Source organism: Protopterus annectens, chromosome 7.part0 (assembly GCF_019279795.1).
Source record: "Protopterus annectens isolate FY-2018-M chromosome 7.part0, PAN1.0, whole genome shotgun sequence".
NCBI classification, from domain to species: Eukaryota; Metazoa; Chordata; order Ceratodontiformes; family Protopteridae; genus Protopterus; species Protopterus annectens.
In genome coordinates, this window is record NC_056739.1 from 393,796,121 (window position 1) to 393,821,301 (window position 25,181).

At 36.8% G+C, this 25,181-nt stretch overlaps 1 protein-coding gene across 1 annotated transcript in view; it reads right to left on the minus strand.

Moving 5' to 3' along the window:
* LOC122805961 (renin-like) overlaps positions 1–25,181 on the minus strand; it is a 109,244-nt gene that overhangs the window by 40,697 nt on the left and 43,366 nt on the right. The gene's annotated exons all lie outside the window — the stretch shown is intronic.

A 25,181-nucleotide genomic window follows, 5' to 3' on the forward strand; every position in this document is an offset into this window, starting at 1 on the left:
TCACAGGGAGAGCCACCACTGATCCTGGGAACTATCACCCTATTAGCCTGATGACCCTGGTCTGTAAGGCCATGGAATGTATCACCATGGAACTCATAAACAAAGACATTGGTAACCTCCAAATTCTGGACCCCACCCAGTTCAGGTTTGTGAAAGGCTTTTGACACCATCCCCCATTCTGGAATTATAGCTAAACTCACTAAACTAGGTATAAAGCCCTACGTCACAAGATGGGTTGTCAACTGGCTCACTGACAGAACCCACACTGTAAAAGTTGCAGACTCCAAATCTGACTTCAAACCAGTGACAAGTGGAGTACCACAGGGTTCAGTCCTGGGACCTCTCATGTTTGGTATCTACTTCTCTGAAGTACAGGCTAACACAGAAGGCTTTTGGCTAATGAAGTTCACAGATGACTGCAAACTAGGAGCCATAGTCGAGTCCCCAAATGATGTGGACATCCTACAGAAGGGCCTCACTGAGACATGCCTGGTGTCAGAGCTGTGGCCTCAAGCTCAATGCCAAAAAGTGCATTGTAATCCCCTTTGGTAAAAACTCTGAACCCATGAACTACTACATAGGTGGCAGTTTACTTAATGCCGAATGTGTGCTAAGAGACCTTGAGACACAGGTGGACAGTAGTCTCTCCTTTGATAATCACATCGCTCCAGCAGTCAGGAAATCCTTTTATGTGGCACACCCTCATCAAAAAAGGGTTCTCAGCCAGGAAAAAAGAGGTCATTGTTCTCCTCTACTCGACACTCATTAGACCAATTATAGAGTACAGCACCCTTTTTGGAATGTACCTCACAAGATATCTGCAGCAGCTGGAAAGGCCACAGAAGTACCTCACAAAAAGGATTACTTGCCTCAAACAGATGCCTTATACTGACCATCTCCGTAGCATATCGCCTACTCCAAGGTGATCTCTGCCTAACATATAAAGCTATGTCAAACCCAGAGCTGTTGGACATGCTACACCTAAAGAAATCCCAATCCCTCCAAGCTACATGCTCTAGGGACCTAAACCTTGTCACCACAATAAACAGGACATGCTGGAGGGATAGATTCCTGTCCCAGAGACTTCCCATACTCTGGAACAAGCTACCCATCTATGTCAAGCAAAGTTCCTCATTAGCACTCTTCAAGAAAAATCTTGATGAGTGGATGGGAAATAGGAAGTACACCCCAGGGATCACTTCTGTGGCTCTGCTTGACAGGGGGCACAGGAAAATAACTTTCTTGGGTGGCGTAAGCCAGGGAACCTTGTTTGCTAGACTTACTTAGGCCCTTGGGCCGATAGCCTAGTATCTGCCTATGAACCTATGAACTGAAGTCTTTTACTATTGTGAATCCTGACTTGCAGTTTGCTTCTTCATTTTATGATGTACAGAAACTGTACTGTGAGTTTTATTTGAAGCTCAGCACAGAACGAACTGTCATATGTCTGTGGAGGACTGTGTGTAACACAAGTTCAGTGTACTTGGCAAGAATGTCACTTTATCATGTAATATTAAAACGTGGTTAGCTAGGAAACTCTTGTTTTTATGATATAAACATTTGCTAAGTTTGCTTAGAATTGTGAACTTTAAGGTTTTTGTTGACTCCTCATAAAGTTAAAAAGTAATGGTTTAAGCTTCTTGTTAATGGGTGTAGAATAGCTGACTTAGTATCTCTTACAGTAGCTGGTTCTCTACTTTCCAAGGTTAACAAGTAAACCTGGTCTTGTTTCTAATACAGTGGAACAGTAAGCTATTATAACAATGCAGATGTGCACAACTATATGTTTCACTCTAGTTAAGGTGTTTGATTCCTATTGGACAGTGTTAATAACATCTGGAATAATTCGCTGGTGATGTTATTTTAGACCAGTGGTCATGTATGTCTTAATCCAAAGCTGTATTTTTTACATTGTTTCTATTACTTTCTTGAAACTCACAGGTGTTAATAAACCAGTACTGACTTTTATTTTTGTAAAATGTGTTTTCCTTTAACTAATATATTTAAGATTCCAGTCTGTCTCATGGTTAAATATAGGTTGACAGATGTTCTTTGTGTTTCACTGTTGCAGTCATCACATTTGGGTTATCTGCTTGCAGTAGCCCTCAGTGGGCCTGATTGACAAAGTTTTGGGTCCTGCGTCGGTTGCTGTCCCTTCTTCCGTGAAGTCAGGTTATCAGGGGTATAAAACATGCAGCCGACACCATTACATCAGTCTTTCTTGCTGTGCGGTGCCCGAAGCAGAAGCAGTTCGCAAGTGCCGATCGACCGACTCCTGAAATTTTCATTTTTGAGTTTCAGAACCGAAGTCTTCAACTAAATGCTAAGTACCCCATTGGGGAAACTTTTTCTTGCTCTAAACCGATGTCAGTAAAAGTAAATAATTGCATTACTTGTGGAAAACAAATACCTCATTTGTATTGTATTCCTTGCCTAGGCCCTGACCACGACATACCTTGCTGTCAGTTTTGTGCCTTATTTAAACCACAAACTATATGTCGTCAGTATATTTTTGCTTCTAAATATTTTGGTGCTCGGTTCAATTGTCCTGTCTTCGGTAAGCCATCCGACTACCGCTATTCTGAATAAACGCAAAGATAAAGACAGAGACAGGCCACCTATAGCCAAAGCTGCCAATGACGCATCTCCTAAGCCAGTCACTAGTTCACCGGTAATCAGTGAGGCACTTTCGCAGCCCCTGATACCCGCTAGTTCAGATTCGCAGGTCTCTACTGAGACCCATTCGGAGTCTAGTATGCCGCAAGATGCTTCAACTGTGGAACCTGTGGATGTCTCTACCTTGGATGGGTCCGGAGCCGCTGTGCAGGCACCGGCTTCTGAGGGTGTATTCAGGCCTACTGACTTGCATATTAAACTGATGCCATCTTCTTCTTCAAGGCCTAAAGCTCGAACCATGCCTAGAAAACTGACGCCCAGACCGCATGGTCAGGCCTCTATGCCTAAAAAACAAATGATAAGAATGGCTGAAGACCTTATTACTTTAATCAGGGGAAGCCAGCCTTCCCCCTCTAAGAGACCTAGGGCTGAGTTTGCTTATGATACTTCTGACCAGGATTCTGAATTTTCTGCTTCCTCTGATGACCAGGATTTACCCTTATCTACCTATGAGGATTCTGATGCTGAGGACTCTATTCCCTCTGCCTGTCCCCCAGAGGATTTCTCTTTTGGTGAAACCTTGCATACTCTCAGGGAGCATTTTCATTGGGAAAGTCAGGATTTCTCTGATTCTAAAAAGAGGCTTAGGGATTTCTTACTACTGCCCCAGCACAGGCCTTTAGCCATACCTCCTGTACTAGACATTGTTGATGATGCCTTTTCTGAATCTAGCTTTGCCCCTGATTCTTTACCTCCTGCTCCCAGAAAATCTGATAGATATTACAGGGTCCCTAACTCTCACAAGTTCCTTTTTAAAAATCCTACTGCGGATCTTAAGACCATTTCACAGGGACCCAAGGGCCTTAAAGCTACCAAAAATCCTACACCCTCTGATAGAGACTCCAGGGTGCTGGATAGATGGGGTAAGAAGACACACACTTCTGCAACTTTGGCCATTAGGGTCTTAAACTGCCAGTTTCATATGTTAAAGTATCAGCAGCATATTATTGGATTGCTTAAACAGAAAATTATGTTGATTCCTGATTGTGCTGAAAATAAGGATTTACAGGATTTACTGCATTCAGCTGAACAAGTTGGAAAACATACATTGCAATGTGGTTTTGAGTCACTAGAGGCATCTTGCAGGGCTGCTGTAACTGGGTCTGTACTTAGAAGGCATGCTTGGCTTAAGGAGCAATCCTTGCCAGATCATGTTAAAGCGAAATTACTGGATGCTCCCTTAAACCAGGACCGCCTATTTGGCAACAAGGCAGAAGAAGTTCTTAAAAAGATGGAGGAAAAAGCTAAATCTATGCAAACTGTTAAAAGATTTTTTACAAGTACAACCTCCAAGGTTTAGTAGGCATTGGCATTCCAAGAATTGGTCTTTTCCTGCCTCTTCCAGACCTTCTCAGTCCAAACCTAGATCCAGCAGAGCTCCCAGGATTCAGTCCCAGGGTATGCACAGGACTAAGCAGTAGGGGGCCTCCACTTCCAAATCTGTGAGTAATAACACTCCCCCCTATGGTAAACTGTCTCAATGACTTCTTTTTAAAACTTCCAAGCACTTCTCAACTGACTGCCCCTTTGGGGGGAAAGATTGCTCTTCATGCAAAGAACTGAGAACTCATTACCCAGGACAAATGGAATTTAAATATAGTGTCCCAGGGATACAGATTTCACTTCCATACGTTACCAACACCAAGCGGATGGCCAGATCTATCCCCAAATCAGTGGGCAGAGGCCCAAAAGCAAGTACTTTCTCTCTTAAGCATGGGGGCTATTCAATTGGTACATGAAGAGGAAAAGGCACAAGGTTTCTACTCAAGTCTTTTCCTGGTACCCAGAAAAGACAGTTCATGGTGTCCTATCCTGGACCTGTCTACTCTAAACACCTTTTTGTTGATTCCAAAATTCAAGATGCTGACTCTTCACCAGTTGCTCCCTATGCTAGGCAAAGATGCCTGGTTGGCAACACTAGATTTAAAGGAAGCTTACCTGCATGTCCCAATCAGGGAATCTTGCAGAAGATACCTATGCTTTAAAGCAGGCTACATGCACTATCAGTTCTCTGCGCTGTCCTTTGGCTTATCTACTGCACCCAGGGTATTCACAAAGTGCCTAGCTCCAGCCATTGCATTTTGCAGGCAAAGAAATATTTAAATATACCCATACCTGGATGATTGTCTAATTCAGGCAGAAAGCCAGGACATACTTTTGAATCATCTGGCCTTTGTCAAAGGGTGCTAACTTGTCTGGGGTACACCATAAATGAAAAGAAATCACACCTGGTACCCTGTCAACAAATTATATTCCTGGGAGCAAGCTTGAATACAACTTCCCAGATGGCTTTCCTCATGCAAGAGAAACAAATTCATTTGACAACCCACTTCAAACAAGTGGCCACAAAAACCCTGCTATCTGCAAGGCAAATACTACAAGCCTTGGGATGCATGGCCTCCTGCATTTTTCTAATTCCATATACCAGACTGCATATGAGGAAACTACAATGGTATCTAAAAAGCTTATGGTATCAACATTCTCAGGATCTAGAAGCAATGATTCCTATCATACCTTGCCTACGCCTAGAGTTTCTTTGGTGGGCAGAGGCCTGCCACCAAAACAAGGGACTACCATTCACACTAACCCCTGCCACCCAAACCCTAACACCAGACACATCAGACTATGCATGGGGGCTCACCTGGCAGGGAAGTGCATTCAGAGCAAGTGGAACCCAAGTCAAATGCACCTGCATATCAAATCAAAAAGAAATGTTAGCTGTACAGAATGCACTTACAGCCTTCAAGGACCACATTCTTCCAGGGCAATTAATGGTAAAGACGGACAACAACCACTGTTATGTGGTACATAAACAGGCAGGGGGGTACACATTCTTACCCCCTCTGCAGACTAGCCATGGCATTGTGGAACACAGCCTTGAGCTACCAAGTGCATCTACAAGCTCAATTCCTGCCAGGAAAACTAAATACACTGGCAGACGAACTAAGCAGAAACCTCATGGACCCACATGAATGGAAACTGGAACCAAGGATATTCAACATGTTGACAAGCAAATGGGGGAGCCCAGATATAGACCTGTTTGCCTGCCCCCAGAACTATCAGTTGGACAAATTTTGCAGAAGGACCCCACACAAACAAGCTTGGAAAGTGGCTGCTCTGCCCTTCAGATGGAAAAAACTATCAGTTTATGCCTTTCCTCCTCTGCCTCTGCTCTCCAAAGTACTACTAAAGATCAAACAAGACAAACCAAGGACAGTTTTGATTGCACCAGACTGGCCATGCCAACACTAGTGCCCCCTCTTGCGCAGTGTGTCACTGTTGGCCCCATGGCACCTGCCTCTGACTCCTACCCTATTGTTTCAGCAGGAGAACCAGATCCTGCACTGTCAGCTTCAAACACTGAACCTAGCAGCCTGGCTAATTACCTAATCTCTCCTTTACCATCCCTCAGTAAACCAGTGACGGATATCATTTTAGAGGCAAGGAGGCCTAGTACTAGAAAATCTTATGCTGAAAAATGGAAAAGATTCTGTGCCTGGAACCAGTCTCAAGGGTTGAGCACAGCAGTGCCCAATTTACCTCAGATTTTACAATACTTAACTGAGATGCATCACAAGGGCCTGTCTTTCTCCTCCATTAAAATGCACACCTCAGCCATTTCAGCTCATTATAACACAGAACCTCCCCTCTTCTCACATCCACTGCTCAAGCAGTTCCTCAGAGGGGCCAAAAATATACGACCCACCAGGAGAGCTCCAACTCCACCCTGGGACCTTAACTTTGCATTGGAGTAACTCACTCTTCTTCCTTTCGAGCCAGCTGCTACTGCAGAGTTAAAATTCCTTTCTTGGAAAACAGCTTTCCTTTTAGCAATCACTTCAGCAAGACTGGTATGTGAATTACAGGCCCTCATGGCAGTGGAGCCTTTCATCATCTTTCATGCGGACAGGGTGTCCCTCAGGACCAATCCCTCCTTCATGCCCAAGGTGGTATCCAGTGTAGTCCTTAATCAGTCCATTCATTTGCCAACCTTCTTTCCTAACCCACAGAACAGAGGGGAACGGATACTACACTCCTTAGATGTGCACAGACAACTTAGATTCTACTTGGACAGGACTAAACCTCAAAGGAAATCTGACCAACTGCTGATTGCATTTGCTGCAGGGACAGAGGAGAAGGCTATTTCAAAGCAAATCATTTCCAAATGGATAGGCTATTGCATTCATTTCTGCTACAAGCACCATGGAAAAACTATCCTACAGGGGATCAGACCCCACTCAACCAGGGCTGCATATACCACTACAGCCTTTCTCAGAGACATCCCTATCAGGGACATCCTAGAAGCTGCTACATGGAGTTCTGTACATACTTTCACCAAGCATTACCATCTGCCAATTTTCTCTAAATCCAGAGCTGGCTTTGCCACTGCAGTCTTGCAAGGCCTTATAGCTGGTCCTAATGCTATCTAAATTCCTCCTCCCATCCTTAGCTTTGGGAATCTACCCAAATGTGATGACTGCAACAGTGAAACATGAAGAACATAGTACAGTTGTGTACACTTACCATAAATGTAGATGTTCGAGTGTATTCACTGTTGCAGTCCTGGTTACCCTCCCTCCAGCCCCCTGACTTCTTTTGACTGTACCTTTACTCTCCTTTACTATGCTCAAAAGCTTTTTGATGTATTTGCTTTTTTGTTGGAGGTATAACCTTGTATATTTATATATTTAATTGCTTCCCATTGGGGGGGGGGGGGGCACCTGATATCTGGGGCAAGAAAAACTGATGTAATGGTGTCGGCTGCATGTTTTATACTCCTGGCAACCTGACGTCAAAGAAGAAGGGACAGCAACCGATGCAGGACCCAAGTCTTTGTTAATCAGGCCGACTGAGGGCTACTGCAAGCAGATAACCCAAATGTGATGACTGCAACAATGAATACACTCAAACATCTACATTTATCGTAAGTGTACACAACTGTACTTTTAATTGCCAACTCCTCTTACCTGTCTGAGTGAGTAAATGTTAATTTGTTATCATTAATAACATATGACATCAAGCATACAACAGTCTTTTCTTGACACCTCCATACTGATGAATATTGACTAGACTAAATATCTACTGCTTCTGTCATCTTGATCAGCACCCTCTCCATAACTGCACAAGGGCCAGCTTGACAGACCTGTAATTCTGAAGGGAACATTTTAGAAACAATTTCACAGATAGGAAATACACTGCCATTTTCCAGTGAACACCGCCATCAGCTGTAAAGTCAGAAAGTTTAGAAATGAACCCCCTAGGAATTCTTCTCTAGCTTACAAGGTTAACATATACTTTTGAGAACTCTTAAACTGGTCAGATTTTTTGACCATCAGTCAGCAAATAGCAAGAAGAATTATTAACCCTCATTCAGATGATAGTGTTTGGAGCCTATTATAATTTTCCAAAATCAGGGAAAAAAGATATAGGAGATTTTGACCTGGTCAGAATACTTTTTAAATAACCTGCAACTCATAAGCGGCATTGTTTGCAGACTCTCCCTACACCCTTGCCACCCCAACTCTGTTGGAGTGACAGGCTTAACTTTTTTTTTTTTTTTTTTTAATTACAGCCTGGCATCCGAGATGTGTGCATGTGTGAAACCAAAATAGCTAAAATTACTGGCCTGGGTACTAAGGCTGTTTGTGTAGCTATCAACTGTCCCTGATTTTTGACTCAAATTCTTGGTTTCTTCCTTCTTTGTGAAATATTTGTTTTTATGTAATTATACATGTATTTATTTAATTTTTTTTGGGGGGGGTGATTATTAAGGATTGCAGTCACTAAATAATGACAAATATTTGAGTTTCAGGCCTCATATCTTTAAGAAAATGCACGCTAAAGCATATAAGAACAATATTTAAAATCTTTCAGTGGGTTTTAACATTTGTTTTCCATTATTTTTTGCTTTGTCCATGAATCTTGGGCTAAGAAGTCTAGCAGTATGCTATCTGTGAATGAAACTATCCCTCCTTTCACAGAATGTCCCTGATTTTACCTCATAACTCTATTCCTTATAATTATGTTTTTCTGACAAATTAATTAGGACTGCAGTCGCTAAATAGTAATTATGTGGCCTTTAGAAAATGCATGCTAATGCAAAAACTGTTCTATCAACTAAGTATTTAAGAACAATATTTAAAATGTGTCCATGCGTTTATACATTTTGTTCCTCGTTATTTTGGCTTTGTCCTTGATCGTGCATTTATACATTTTGTTCCTCGTTATTTTGGCTTTGTCCTTGATCGTGCGTTTATACATTTTGTTCCTCGTTATTTTGGCTTTGTCCTTGATCATGCATTTATACATTTTGTTCCTCATTATTTTGGCTTTGTCCTTGATTCTTGTGCTGAGAAGTTATCAGGTATTATTTTTTATCACAGTTAGATGAGGTGTATACAGAAAACTAGTTATATCTGCTTGGGGGTAAAGACTGTTTGTAGATGAAATTAACTTAATCTTTTTGTCATTTGTTGAGGTTAAACAGTCAGGCTTTGCAGTACTGCTGTGCCTTTTGTGGGAACAGGTGGGAAGAAACTTGGAATAAATTACTTTGTGCATAAGTAGTATGTATTTGTTTCACCACAGTCAATAATGGTGTTAAAACTGCTTTGGACAAGGGCTGTCTATGGATAATGTCTGACACTTCTGCCGTGATCAAGTTAAACAATCATTAGTATGGCTTTGCATAAATAATATGTATTTATGAAAATCAAGTTAGAATATTTTACTGTGGCCATTTTTATCACAAACTGACATTTCAGGTACGCACATGTCAAGTGGCTGTAAAGAGTCGGTACTGTTAGACATCAATGCATTATAATGACATCAATTTATGTTGCCTTTTCTGGTTGAAATGGTTTGAGGTGAGTATTTTTATTATAATTGGTTATTAAATTTTCTTTTACTTATTGCTGGAAAAATGTCCATAACTACTCAAAGTTAAAACACACACACACACTGTTTGGTTTATTAAAGCAATAACCGACGACGTGGTGTGGTATATTGAAGATTTACCCACTGTTGGTGTGGTTTAAACATGAGGATGAAGCCCGAGTGATTAAATAAAGCCAACTGTGAGCAAATTTCAACATACCACAACCACGGTGTCAGTTATTGCTATTATACAATGACATTATTTAAGAAGAAAAAAAAACATACTTTTCTTAAATAATGTCTTTGTATAACAGCGCATTAAATAAAGCCAACTGTGGGTAAATTTCAACATACCACAACCACAGAATCGGTTATTGCTATTATACAATGACATTATTTAAGAAAAAAGATACTTACTTTTCTTAAATAATGTCTTTGTATAACGGCACATTACTGTTCTTCCGCTGGTTGTGGTATATTGCTTCCTTGTTTTGATGTACTGAGCATGTGTATGGGACTTGTGTCCCATGTATACCCAGTACATCAATGCTTTGAAACGGAAGCAACAGAGAAAAGAAAGTCTCTGTTGCTCCGTTTTCTCTCTCTCTCTTTTTTTTAATTGTAAAAATTGGAAGGTTTTGGGGCACTTTATACCAATGGAAATAAGTCTGGGTGACCGGACCTTTTTCCGTTGGTATATTGTGGGATTGACAACAGGCACGCTGTTTGGGCTGGGCCAGTCAGCGTGCATATTTTCGAATAGTAATAGGGAGTCATTGTATAATAAACAATAATGTGTTAAAACAATCTGTTTGGTAAGTGTACATTTAAAACGGGAAGTTAAATCCATAAGTTCATGTCCATTTATGTGTGCGTGGTAAATAAAAAATATGGAGGGGCCCATAGTTTGAAAACTGCCTAGGGCCCAGGGTACACTTAATCTGCCACTGAACATACCCGACTTGAGATTTCATTTAGGACTGGAAAACTCTAGTCACAAATTCTTACCTAACCTTCTGACAGTTCTGAGCCTTTTGACTGCATTATTATAAGGTATGTGGAAGTGGATAAAGATTAATGAGCAAGCCTTAGAGGTAACCAAGACAGTGATTATTTTGGACAGATTTTGAACTCATTTTAATCTTTCCTTGCTTATTAGGTTGGCATGTGATGCTTTGCTTGATGAAACTGGTACATTCTATTACACACTTTTCTGGATGTAAAGAAAGAGCCATTGTACTGTTATCAAGGTCACTGATGAAAAGCTAAGCTGAATGTAGCTATGTGTAGATAGATAAAGAAATTATTTTCCTATCTTGGGTAGTAAAGAAATTCAAACAGCACTAATTTTGGAAATGATTTGCATTAATCATAGATCACCAGATCCTGGTTACCATGTATCACTCCCAACATTGAGATATCTGTAGTGATCACTGCAGTGACATACCTCTTGTCACTATCACAACACGACTTGTGATATAGATTGTAAGGTGACCAAGGAGCATGGTACTGCTGAAGGATTGGTAAGACTGCTGTATGAAAAATGCATCAGTCCATCATAGGATCCATTGCATCTGTTATATACCTGGTCTGTTGGAACAGCTGACAGCAGCCAGCAAGCACATTAGGAAAGAAACACAAAGCAATGCAGTGATGATCATTTTTCTACATGGGATTAGGGTGTCGCATCGACTGTTGCCACCTCTATTTAGTGTCACTCTCCTACCTTCTTCAACCATTATGTATGACTGTTGCAGGTCTTCTCTAACACAAATCCATCAATCTCTTGGATGGATGCCCTTGTTTCCTCTTGTCATCTTCTTGTCTTTCCCAAATTGTCTTCACTAAATCATGAATGTTGTAAAAGTGCAGTCAAAAGAGAATCACTCTCTGTACCCTACATTTGCAGGCATAAAAAAATCTCTGTATGTGAAATGGACCTTATTATTTTGAACCAAAATAGTATTTTCTTTATTGCACCTGAGTATTGGATGCCATTTACAGGGGCAGCTTGGTGACTGTAAAGTACTGGTTTGTAGCTATGTGTTGGACTGGCATTAGCCACTGATTCAGATGATCCCAGCTGCACCACCTTTATTACACTTGCACCCCTCATAATGATAATCCCATGCATAAGTCAAATCTGGTAGCAGTATTATGTACAGTGTTGACAATGAACAGACATAGTGACAAGTGACGGATTTCAGACAGAGTCAAACCTTGTACAAATAGAAATGGAATACAAGAGTTCCAGTCGTCCTTCCATTACCTGGTAAAAAAGTGATTATCTGAGAGATTAGTCCAATGTTCAAGAATGCCAGCAAATATAGCCTTAATGTTCAACGCAGACCTTATAGTTTACTGGCAAGTATTACATCTGCAACCAATGAAATGTTATCAATGCAGTTTTTAGATAGAAATCTGGCATCAGGATTAGCACTACAGAAGTCAGCTGATAGAGGGACAATGCAGGATATGCATTTGTAGCTGAAGAGTGACAGACCTGATAAAAGTTTTTCTATGGGACTTTAATGATAATATCAGATTACTGATATGACTAGTCTGATAAAAGATAGATTGTGAGCTTTGCACACAGCTGATGTTAGTAGTGGTGCTTTGATACAGCATGCAGGTAGTCTCAGATATTGCAATGTTAATAAAAATAATTATTTCTGCAACCAGATGACTGAGATTTTAATACACATCAGATGTACATGTGACCTTTCATTACATTTATAATGGATGATCCTAGAATGTCTACCATGTTTAGTAATATGAAATGGGGCACTCCTATTGGAATGACCTTCCAATATGGTGAATCACCATACTGGAGGACCAGAAAGATCTCTAGTATGTGATTTCACCCATGGATAACAAATCAGTTAGTTACAGTTATAACCATGTCTTCCACAGAAATAGATCTTTAGAGATCCTAACCAGAATGCAGTAAAAACACAAGCTTTATTCTGAGGGGAGGATAACATTTTTCTAAACATATGTTATCAAATTCATTCCTGGACCTGGGGAAGATACGTTAGGAAGTAGTAGTACTACTTACATGAGTGAGCACATGAAATGGCATACTAGAGCTTCTTTCCTTGTCTGCCAGCCTTTATTCATCTGTGTTGTTAGCCTGTATCAGATTCAACACAGCACTTATCAGATTGATCACAACACTAACAATTTTCACATTCTTTGTAGAAAAAAGAGGGAAATGGAAGAGAGTAACCCAAGTGGTAATTTTTCGGGATTATTTCAATCCAAGAAGTAGGCTCTCAACCCAAAGAACTTCTGACCCTAAAACCCTCATCCCTAGCTCCTGTTGTGAGGGTGCTGCTCCATATGACCTGTCATTAAAAGATTGACTACTAAAAGTAGGCTGTTGCCTGAAAGACCTCTTATTATAAAAGTTTTTCCTGCACTGACCCTTCCTGTACAGCTGACAAGTTTATGTGCATTTATTCTTGTGTTCTCATTTTGTAAAGCAAATGCCAAAGATCCATGTCTAACAGGATCATAGGGAGATTCAACTGTTTCAAAAATCCAATTGTGAATTTTTAGGGCTTCCATTTTAAAAACATCTATATTCTTCATGCAATGGCAAGAATTCAATATTTAAATGTACAAAACAAGCAGTAGTAAACACATGCATATACTTGTGGGAGAGTTTGGGTGTGACATTCAGTACATTAATGACATTCTTACTTTCATTAACCACTTATGTACAGTGATAGCTTGAAGAATTGGGTCACTGATACACTGCATTGTCATAACAAACTCAATGCTTTGGTACGGACAGAACCAACAGGATATGTTTTCTTGACCAGCACATCAAATATTGTAATATATTTGTGTGAAGATATAAAAGATTTCTTCCAGAAGATTTTTTTTTGGTTTTACAAAAAACATATCTTGTTCTAAATGGAATGAGAGGGGGTTTAAGTTTAAATCAGTAACCATAACTGTCAATCTGCATAAACATTCTGCCCAAGTTGTTCAGACCAGCTACTTTGTGAAAACATATCTCCTTTGCATTTAAAATATATGTCATTCTGCTTCTAGATCATCCTCAAAGGCAGAGAACCATGCATCTTGGATACACAACAGATTTATTCTGATTACTGTTTAGCTGTTCATCCATTAATTTCAAATTGTCTTTAAATCTAGTTTGTTAGAAAATGACTCTCTTCTTCCCTTCTGAGATACCTGGTGCCATCATGTTACTTCCACCATATTCATCTGATTCTACTACAAGGGAAGTCATGGAATACTTCTGTTATTGGTCAAATTTTCTAAAGTTATTACTGCAGAATTCATCTTAAAAATTCAGTACATTTCTGGAGATTCTATTCAGCTGTTACCACTTAACTATGCAGATTACCACTTTAGTCTAATTGGAATGACTGCAACCATTCTTTAAAGTACATGATTTTCAAAGTAGTGTGAATAACTCAGTCTTTTGAAAAGTATCCTTAATGGCCTCACTGGCAGAAGTTGTGAAGGCATCTTTTTGCCTCTGATATATTTTCCCCTTTTGGCCCTGAATTGCCATATCATCATAGAACCCCATTCCCTTTATGTATGTATTTGTTCTTTCCCATTTTCTGAAATCAGAAGATAACAGAATAAATGAAGATGGATACAAAGATAACTGACGTATAGCAAGTGGAAGAGGTTTTTGTCCATGTTCCCATATAATTTTCCTGTTTTTGGCTGGAAAGAGTAGTACAGTATTGTTTTGAGGACACCAGGAAGGAGAGGTCAGAGCTTGGGATCAGGTTTATCAACTAAGTGTTAGGAAGTTTTTATTTTTTTCAAAAAAATTGTTTGCCAGAGTTTTAGAAGATATATACAACTATGTTCTAGCAAAAATATCTTCTACCTAAAGCTATAAATAACACGAACATATAAAAATCTATCTTGGCTATCAATAAAAAAGAAATAAAACAATAGACTCTCATATAAACATTTTAGGGTTACTATGATACCATAATATAATCATTTGGAATGTTATTTTTAAATTTTATTTAATAAAACTATTAATTTAGGCCAAGGTTTGAAACTTAGGCTTATCATATTTCTCATACATATTATATTTCCTTAGTATAAAAATTAATACTGTCTAAAAATGCCTAAAATGAAGATTTATTCCAGTTTCACATTATAACCTTTTTGTGATCCATTGTAATACAAGAGGGCATGGAAGCGTTAAATAAGCCTAACCATTTTAATATTTCAAATGAATCTATCCAGAGAGATTGGCGAACATTTGTGTACCACTCTAACATATAATTAAGATGTTCACAATCAAAAAATGTGTATCACAAATTTGTTTTTATATTATTTTTCACTCCTGTAAAAGGTATAATTTTTATTACATTTCTGCTTATCCAGTAAAAATCATAGAAAGCTCTGGAGAAACTTTCATGTAAATAATTTCCAAAAGGTAGAATTAAGTTGTTCCAATGTGTGATTTCAGGCTAATATTTTTCTATTAGAATTCAGATGAGGATGTGGATTTTTATTAAAATAATTATCAGAAATATCTTTCAGTGTTGTAGCCAACTGGCAGTGTAAACATTGGCTCTAAATGATTTTCACTGTTGAAGTGATACCCCAACACCATGAGCAAAAATGGGGAAAATAGCAGATTGGTGTAAGGCTCTAACAGTTTGTATAATATGGAAAAATACAATTTAAAATAACAGCTTATATTCAGAATGAATGTAAACATTATTTTATGTGTCACATTAGGGTAAATTAGATTTTAAGTATTTCAACCAATGAATTAAAAATCTGTCACTCCACTGTTGTCCTCCTTTATTAGGTGTATAAATACTAATGTACTGTCCATCGGAAGGATATAGAGAACACAGTATTTCAAGGCATGTCTCTTATGATACATTTGAAAACTGTTAAGATAGTTTGTATACATCATGGCTCTATATTATAGTGAATATAATTAAAACATGAATATTATCAAACTGTAATTCCAAAACAAAAGCATGGTAGAAACAGGAAGTGAAGACCACTCTTTTAATCAAACCATAACTTTGGTTAGTGCATTCACTTTCTTCAGATTGAAATAAAGTTTATTCTTTTTAATGTTATTTAAAAACACCTGATCAGATATGACTAGATAGTATCTATCTATCTATCTATCTATCTATCTATCTATCTATCTATCTATCTATCTTTTTATCTCATGAATATATAGTTTAGTTTTTATGAAAGCTAATTGGAATAAATTCTAATGCTAAGCATCAGAGTTTTTTGTTTATATAAACACACAAAATAATTTTATATGGTGAACACTTTTGTCTTAGATCACATAGAAAAAAGGTCTTAGAAAAGATGTCAAGGAGCTAGCATTGGAATGAAGGGAATATAGTTTGTAGATACATATGAGGACATATCTGTTCTCTGGATTAAATTAAAATGTGAAGTTTTAAAGTGAACTTAGAAATGAAGCACTGTGAGCACCCCGAAGTTTAGTTAGCTAAAGACAGATAGTGGAGATGGTCCAACTATTCATATCAAAATAATTATTTCTTAGTACTGCTGCTTGGTGTCTTAGCTTAGCTCAAATAGCTCAGAATTATTCTTTCATATTTCATAGTTTTAAAGTGAAGGGAAACGAAGAACTTAAAAGCATTGCAATTTATTCTGATTAACATCTAAGTAAGCTGAGGTATGCATTTTTGTATGAATGTTTTAAGCAATGAGCTGGTGACATTAGTCTAATTTCTTTGGCCATGGTTGATAATATGAATTATTAAATAGTTTTAACTTTAGTCTGATGAAGTTTTTGTTAAGAAGAAAGTGCTAGCTGAACTTGTGGTTTGAATAGAGGTCTTTATTTTTTGCTTCCTGCTTTGACATTTTTTTTTTGTTTTAATTATACCAAGTATAATTTTATTGTTAAATTTGAGAGTCCTTAGTCTTATAAGTAATAGTTTTACATAACAATTAATGCAGTTTTTGAAGCCTAATCATGTCAATAATCAATTAAATATATTGCTTTGAATAAAGAAACCATGATATAAGTTTGAACCCTAATCCAATCCCGCCATTTTCATAACTTTTAATTTTAAAATGAAATTCGGAAATTAATAGGATGCCATATGAAATTTTAGCAGGGGTTTATTAATTTGCTAATACATTTTAATGGTGATAAAATCTCACTTTGAATTGTATATAAATTATGCATAATGTCAGTTTGCTAAATGGAGCTTATCTTCAGATGTAAAATATAGTTTTGTCTATCTCTCTAAAATTGGGATTTATTTTACTTTATCTAAATTAAAAGCCATTGCATCAAAATGAATGAACCTTTTACATTTCGGTTATGTTTATTCAAACAAAATCAACTATTTGTTTGGATTTTGTTTTATTACTGAATTTGATTTAATGGCCAAAATATATTATCAGTATGTAGGAAGGACATTGTTTTATTAGCTATGATTAATAGTCTGTCATCAACAAATAATGCCTTTTATTAACCATACTATCAATGTAACTTTTTAAATAATTTTAAATGCATCTGCTAACAGTACTATGGTTACCATAAAGGACTAAGGATATTTTATACATCCTTGTATTTATGGAATTTTAATTATTGTTCCTTCTGAAAGAAAATATTATATTTTTGCATACCTTATATAGCAATGGTATAAATGTTTTATAAAGACAATGAACTCAAGTGAGTATTGAATAGAAAGCTTTTTTGTATATTTAAACTAATTACTTTTAATTTCTTATTATTAAAATTAGCATGCTCTATTGTTCTTAATTATTCTTAATGTTACCTTGAGTTTGTGTACTCTATTAATTTTGAAGCTTTTTGTTTGTCTGAACTATTTACTGTTTCTTATGCTTATTATCATCTGTTACTGCAATTACTGTTTTAGTATCATCTTGAATTTGTGTTTTGTAAAATGAAGCCAAATCTTCATGAATAATTATGGGAATGAATCTTTTCTGCATGACAGACATGATATATGATGTTTATTAAGCAAAGACATGGGATTATAGGAGTTGCATAAAGAATAATCTTGTCTCAAGACTGAAACAATGATAGAGTATTTCCAAGATTAATTTTTTTAAAATTTATAATTGTGTTATTAAACATTCTTTGTAAATGTTTATAGCTCTCAGGCAAAATACCATCAATCTCTAGTGCATTGTTTTCTTTTAGAATTCAGATTTGCTGATTAATTCATTTTCTTTCATACAATATATATTATATTTAGTATTGTTGGTAAGATATTTACTTTTGGATACTCTTTGTCATTGATATATAAGTCATCAAAAATGTTTTATAATTTCCTTTGTGCTTATTATCTCTTTTGTTAGAGTTTTAATACACTGCATATGCTTCTGATTTGGATGCATTGTCATCACTGTGCCATATACTATGCATGCCCTATGGAGTTATATAAAAACTGTTTGAGTTTTTATGGCCCTAAATATGTGATAAATGTTTTTTTTTTAGTTATTGTACCCAGTCTTAAATGTGATGTTCTGTTTGTTGAACTTTAGCTACTGACATTTAAATTTTATTGGACATTAATGATTTTTCATACAAATCATTCAATTTATTTTTGCATCAAGAAAATGTCTTACTGTATAAACAACATTTTAATGAGTACCATAATGTGACATATTTGCTATCATGTTTTCCTTAAACAGGATTAAAGGTATTTTATTAATTAACCATTCTTTAACTATTTTTTTTCACATGGGTGATTAATTTTATACCTAGCATTTCAGTGTTTAAAAGGTTCACATAAGAGTATTATGGTACAAAATTACACATGCAAAAGTTTTTTTAAATGTGGATTTTGGAAACATATAACATAAAAAATGTATCTATCCTTATCACTAAGTTCTAAGGAGATATGACCAATCCACATAGAACAATAAATTAGAATCTTGTAAATCAAATAAATCCTTCAAATTCAAAGTTAATGTCCATTTTTACAGCTTTAGCTGAAGTACATATCAGTGTCCAGTTCAATGTACTTGCACCTTTCAACTTAGCAAACAATTAAAACTCTGCTATTATTGAATGTCCTCTTATTTTTCTTGCAATATATTCAGTAATATTTTACACTCCTATGTAATGTCCAATAAATATTAGATAAACTATAGTTCTTATCTTAAATTTTAATTATATTGCAAACCATAAAGTTTGTCATTAAAGGAAGATTAAACTCTTTGCACTAATGAATGTTTCTTACATAAAATATTTTTTTTTTGCTGTTTGATGAAGAAAACATTTTATAACACTAACCATTTAGCTTATGCATGTCATATTTGATTTGAGAAGTCTGTTCTACAGGCAACATTAGTTTCTTTTAAATTGAAAGGAAAAATGGAATAATTCTTGTTTGATTATTCAGAACATGTGTGTGTGTGTGTGTGTGTGTGTGTGTCTGTGTGTGTGTCTACACACACACACACACACACACACACACACACACACACACACACACACACACACACAATATATTTGCAGAAAGTAAGCAACAGAAGAATTTGTAGACCTATAGCTTATATAAGAACAATTTTCCAAGCATAGTACCCATCAGATAAATGAAACGCAGCATGGCAGCTATCAAATAATTGAAAAGCTTAGAAGCTTTAACAAGATTATAAATGCGTTTATAAATAAGAAAGAGTGTACTACTATTAAGTTTTAGCTGATGGACAGGGAGGAATAGTGAATGATGTACTACATATTTATACAGTTATCATCAGGTCCCAAATTAAAGGTTAGGGTTTAGCTAGTATAGCCTATATGTTAAATTAGGGGATTGAATATTAAATCAAACCTTGTAACTCCACCAGTATTTCTTAACACCATTCTACATGCAGATAAGACTGTTTTCCCCTGTGAGATGTCAAACCAGAGATCGTTACAACATATTTATATCAAGGCTCCAAATTGTTGAATGTATAAGCTGGCATTTGACATTAAAAATGTAAGCACATGCTGTCAGAACCTGGAAAAAATCCCTGTCATCTGACACTATGGCTTTATTAATGTAAGCTATATACTCAGTGACAGTATCTAATACAATAAATTACTTCCCAATAGTTACACTTCAAAAATATAAGCCATAACCGTTCCCAAATTAAATATAAAGTGTTTAATTCAGTGAATAAATAGATGTATTTCACAACCATTGGTTTCTGCTAATGGTTGTCATCAAAAGATACCTACCCATCAAGATAAAGCCTCATTTTTGTAAGCTGCACAAAGTCTTCATGCTATACTAATAACAGAAACCATACTCCGTCTGATGTCCTCCAGCAATTTATCAAAACAAAAGTTTGATGCATTTCATCCTGTGGGTGATGCTCTGCAGTACTAAGCATGCTTTACTATATGAATTATATAATATCTTAAGAAGAGGATGAGCAAACAGTCATATACTCTATAACCATGTAGCATATTGAAGGAGAACAGAACTCCACAACTAGATGTCCAGCTGTACACTATACCATTCACTGAATCCTCAAGTCAGTTTTCCCACAACATCACTGTCTGCCATCATTACTGATGCAGCTGTCCATATGTGCAAGGTCCCAATGGCAGGGGAAAGTCAGAGAAGGAGTGAATGTATAGCTTAAATGCCCTTTTGGCTGGCACCACCACTTATCAGCACTTAGGCAGGCATCCAACTCCACTTATATGTTATATGTTCTCTTATGTTATATGTTATCTTATGCTATATGTTATATGTATCCAGCATCTGTTAAGCTCCCAGTAAACCCCTGAATATTCATGTAAAAAGAAAATATACTAATAGACAAAGGAGTAAAATATCCCAGTGATATAACCCCTTTGTTGAGAAACCATTATGCTTCTAATATAACAAATGTCTCTGCTGTATATGTGCATTTTAATTCAATTATATCTGCACTTTAGTAAACATAATTCTACACATTTTTGATTGATGATCATAATGAGGGGCAGCTGTAAGTAAAAAGCATTTAATGATTTTTACCATCACACAAAAACAATTATATTGTTGTCTGTTGAGCACTTTGTTCAAAAGTCATCTCTAGTAAACAAGCATCTATGATAAACATTCTCAAAGGCAGCAGCACTTCTTTCAAATAGCTGTTTATCTAAATCAGTAGTGGGACCAGTCAATGTAAAGCAAGTATAAATTCATCAACCCTGACTGGATACATGTTGATTAATTTGGGAGAGTTTGGATGCTGGATGGTAACTCTTGAGAACAGTGTACTGCTGATACAGGTGAAAAAAGGAGATGACCCTGCCGAAGGGCGTGCGGAGATGTGTCAATCAAATCTGCACTAGAAATTTAGTACTTCTTCAACCACCATCTCAGATACACAACACTCAACACCTTCTTCCTATGGATTTCATACTATACTAAACAGAGATGTTACTGCATTACAAAGCCATCATTAAAATAAATGCAAAGGCAAAAGTGCAGGTGAAGAAACAATATATAACTAAAAACATATTGATTGATTCCAAGAATCTTGCTTTTGTGTTAACAAGGAAATAACTCACAAAGTATATAAACCTGAAACACAGAAGCACAAATAAACTAAAAACACCTCAAAAACAAACAAAAGTAAATCTTTTTGAAAAATTACCTAGTTCAAAACTATGGCTCTTAACATTGTAATGAACTAATGAATGTTCTTGGTTCATTAATATACAATGCATATTAATTATATGTAAAATTAAAAGAAAGTTTAGTAAGTAATGGTGTAATAAATTATTCAATAAACTGTTATGAATCATTAAGTAAAATAAGTAGATATTCAAAATGGAAAAACTCATTACAATTTCATTTTCCCTTAAATGAAATGCAAAATTAAAATGTTTATCTATGTAGCAAATATTTTCAGTACAACAATGAGTATTTTATTGGTAGTTATTTTATTTGTTTTAATCCTTTGTAGACCCAGTTAGCCCCACTAAGCTAGTAGTCTCTTTTCAGAGGATACCTAAGGTGGTATTTTTATACTATTAGGAGAAATTTGACCAAGGCATTGGGAAACTTCCTCATCTTGTTTTGAATTGTGCCATTGTATTTTACATCCATCTAAACTACCAATGACTCAAACAGATGGGACCTCAGACTTAACATTTCATCTGAACGGCAATAATATTTGACTTCCAAGAAACTATAGTCATAACTGATTAGCTTTTCATATAATCTTTGTTTCTTTGAGGGAATTATAGTGGCTTTTGGTTGATTGCTAGAAGTGAGTTTTTAGCTGTTACCTTCAGTATGTCTCTTATGTGATGCTTGACCAGTCTGTAGAATACACATTTAACAAAAACATTATTGTAATATGTCAGAAAGCTTCATTTAGTGGATAAGAAACACTTCAGCCTATCAGGGTACGGAAATAGACTTTAATGTCCTTTTGTTTCAAACTTTTAACAATGCCACTTTTTCTCCGGCATCTTCATGGCATAATTGCCCCAACATAGTAAATTATTTCCAGTTTTAACCAGAGGATTCATTCATGCAGTTATAGAAGCAATTCATTGCAAATACTGCAACCGTTACCTAGGCAAAGCACTGAGACCTGATGAAATGGTTGAGGGAATTATGAGCCCTTTCTATCCTTGTGAGCAGTCCAACTAAATGTATAAATCTTTATATATCCATTCTGTAATGAAGTTACCATGTTTTCAGTCCCCCATTTCAATTATACAACAAATCCTTATATTTTTCCCCCACGTCTGTTTTTCTAGTTCACCAATTTGAGAGTCAACATATTATATTGTTTCAGTAAAACATCAACACATACTACTTTGTCACCTGTAAACATTATTAATAAGGTTTCCATGTCATAAATCTGCAGATTATGCTGTCAAAAGAATTTTATTAATAGTGTTTATATCTTGGGTAAAATTTTCTGAAATATTGTCCATTTGTACTTTGATATCTTCATTTTTTTGGCAGGCTCTAGTAGTTAAGAAATCTGCTGAATCCCTTTCAGTGAAGATTTAGTCTGTGAATTTCTTGAATTATTTATCGTTGAGCATGTAACGTTAACTAGCAGTAATGTGTAGGAATACCAAATAGCATAAAATATGCAATTTATAATTTCAAAAGATACATTAGCTAATTCCTCTTTTGAGCTAGTAAAAAATGGCAGTTGAGACTTTTTTTCCAGAGGGAAGGCGCATTCTTTCCTATCAGAATACTTGTTCTCTGAGCATCTCTCAAGAAGTGCCTACTTACCTGCTGTCTTGGATAGAATCCCATGAGGTAGCTTTTCCAATCATTATTTCACCCTCCCATGTTGATCAGAAAGGATGGTTATTTGGCTAGCATGCCAAGCCCCTGACTGAGTGCACACTAGATGTCATGTTTAGACTAAAGCATTCCTTAGTTGAGTTCAAGGGCCACATAAGCTACACCTTCCACATGGTGTTCTTTCCACAGACTATCACTTGCATCCCAAAAAGCTAGGGTTATCCCTTAAGCCCTGCCCCTACATGTTGGGCTACTCATAATTCTAGTTAAACCTTACTGACATGGTGTTATATCTCTACACCACAGACATGACCATCTTCTTCTTCTTTTTTTATCTAAATGGTACAGACAGATCAAAAAACAAAAGTTCACCCACATTACAAAGACAGGAAATTGTCTTATTTATTGTTCTTTTTACATGTTTTCCTCATAAGTGTCTGACAACTGTCAAAGTCACCTTCTTATAGTACTTCAGATCATTTTTACCAGCAAGGGTATGATCCAACCAAAGAGGCTGTCATTCAGGCAACCTTGAAGGGAGTTTGCTCCTTGTGCCTGTCTACCTACCACTATTAAATGTACCTGTGTCAGGACACTCTTCATTGCAGTGGCCTTTGAATCAGGCTACACCCGCCCACCCTTGGCTAAGGCCACACATATTTAAGGACAGACCCTTATTGTCCCTTGGCTAGTGAATAACCTAATGGGCCAAACACACAAATGTTTTAGTTCATACAATGGTGAAGGTGGGTACATTTCTGTAGAAATCCCACAGCACCACCTTAGGAATCTACATATGCTCCTGTGCATCTTGCCTACAACTGAGTAGCTGCATGGCACGCAGTTTGTTTGGTGTGGATGACTTCACCCCTAAGTGCTGCATGCTATCACCTGCATTTTCTTGTACCCAGTAATGCAGGAACGAGCATGTATTCCTGTTCTCAGTACAGGTGACATGGTTCTGGCTACTTATTTTTAGTCTTCCTCTATAGCTGTTTCAACATCTTGGAAAACAGGTCTTCCTTGCAGTAGGGCTTCATCTTTCTCTGACACAGAACTGGCAAAACCAATATTAATTTTTGTGCAACCGCAGAATAAAAAATGATCTCTTGTATTCTCTTCTCCTGAGTCATAGCCATTAGACAAAGTCAGACTACGCAGTTTGAGAGGCAAATGCACATTATTGCTTTGGTGTGTGGTACAAAACATTTCACTTGGTCCAATAAACTAAACAGCTGTGTGTGAAACACCAAAATAGAGTAAAGCAATGACCTGAAAGTTGACAAACCTGAGACGTTGCCACAAATGAATCAGTCTCTCTCGCTCTCTGTTTCTCCACTCAGACACTGAGCTGGCCCCGTACATCTGTTATGCAGAGTTCACTTACTAGTGGTCAGTAAAGGTAATAAAGAACAAAACACGGAATTTATAGTCATGCACTGCGTACGTTTTTTTCTTCAAATTTAAGGGAAAAGACCAGTGTGGGGATGCTGACCCACTGCTTGTCTTGAAACCTGATTCTCTCCATTGAAAGTTAATTATCACCCATCATCCCTTGCAATTGCTACTAATCTCGAGTGTAATCTGTCGTTAGATGGCCTGGGGAGTTAGTTTTGATGTCTGAACTCCAATTCACAACTAAAGTCTGCAGAGAAAGTGATGGCTATATTTGTTCAGCATGTGCAGTGACAGGTTCTTGGAAACAGCTTCTGAACAGAAATCAGCTCCCCCTCTCAAAGCAGTACTTCAGAGATGGGCAGAACAGATGAACTATTATGTATGCCTTCAGACACTGTGCGGTTAGAGCCTTAAGGTGAAAATGATTATTTTAAGCATTACACAAATTCATAATTGTCCCATAATATCCAGCAGATTAGAATGCCTGCAGATTTTTTTTAACCAAGTTATAAAATGAGTAAATATATTCTGTAAAATGTTTAACTTTTTTGACAAACTGTGTATTCAGTGGGTTGCACTACTGAGGCAATTTCTGTGTTTTTAGATAAACACAATAATTTGGATGCAGCATTCTCTCAACATAAATGTCTAGGCAACAAGTCAAAGTTTTACACCCCAGCCAGCAAAAGTGCTCCAGGCACCAAACCAAAGTTTTACCCCCCCACCACCACCATCCAGCAAAACTGCTCCATTAGTGTACATACTACTTTGCATATGGCCATAGGTTATGCATTTTATATGAAAGGATTGTTAAGATTTTGAGGTAAAAATTAATACAGGGATTTTGACCATTCTCTATTTAAACACTGTCTGTACTATCAATAAACTAATATAGCTAAGGCTTAGAAATGCAAGCATGAAACATTAACATGCTACCTTTTTGCTGGCGTTAAAGCAGTCAAAATA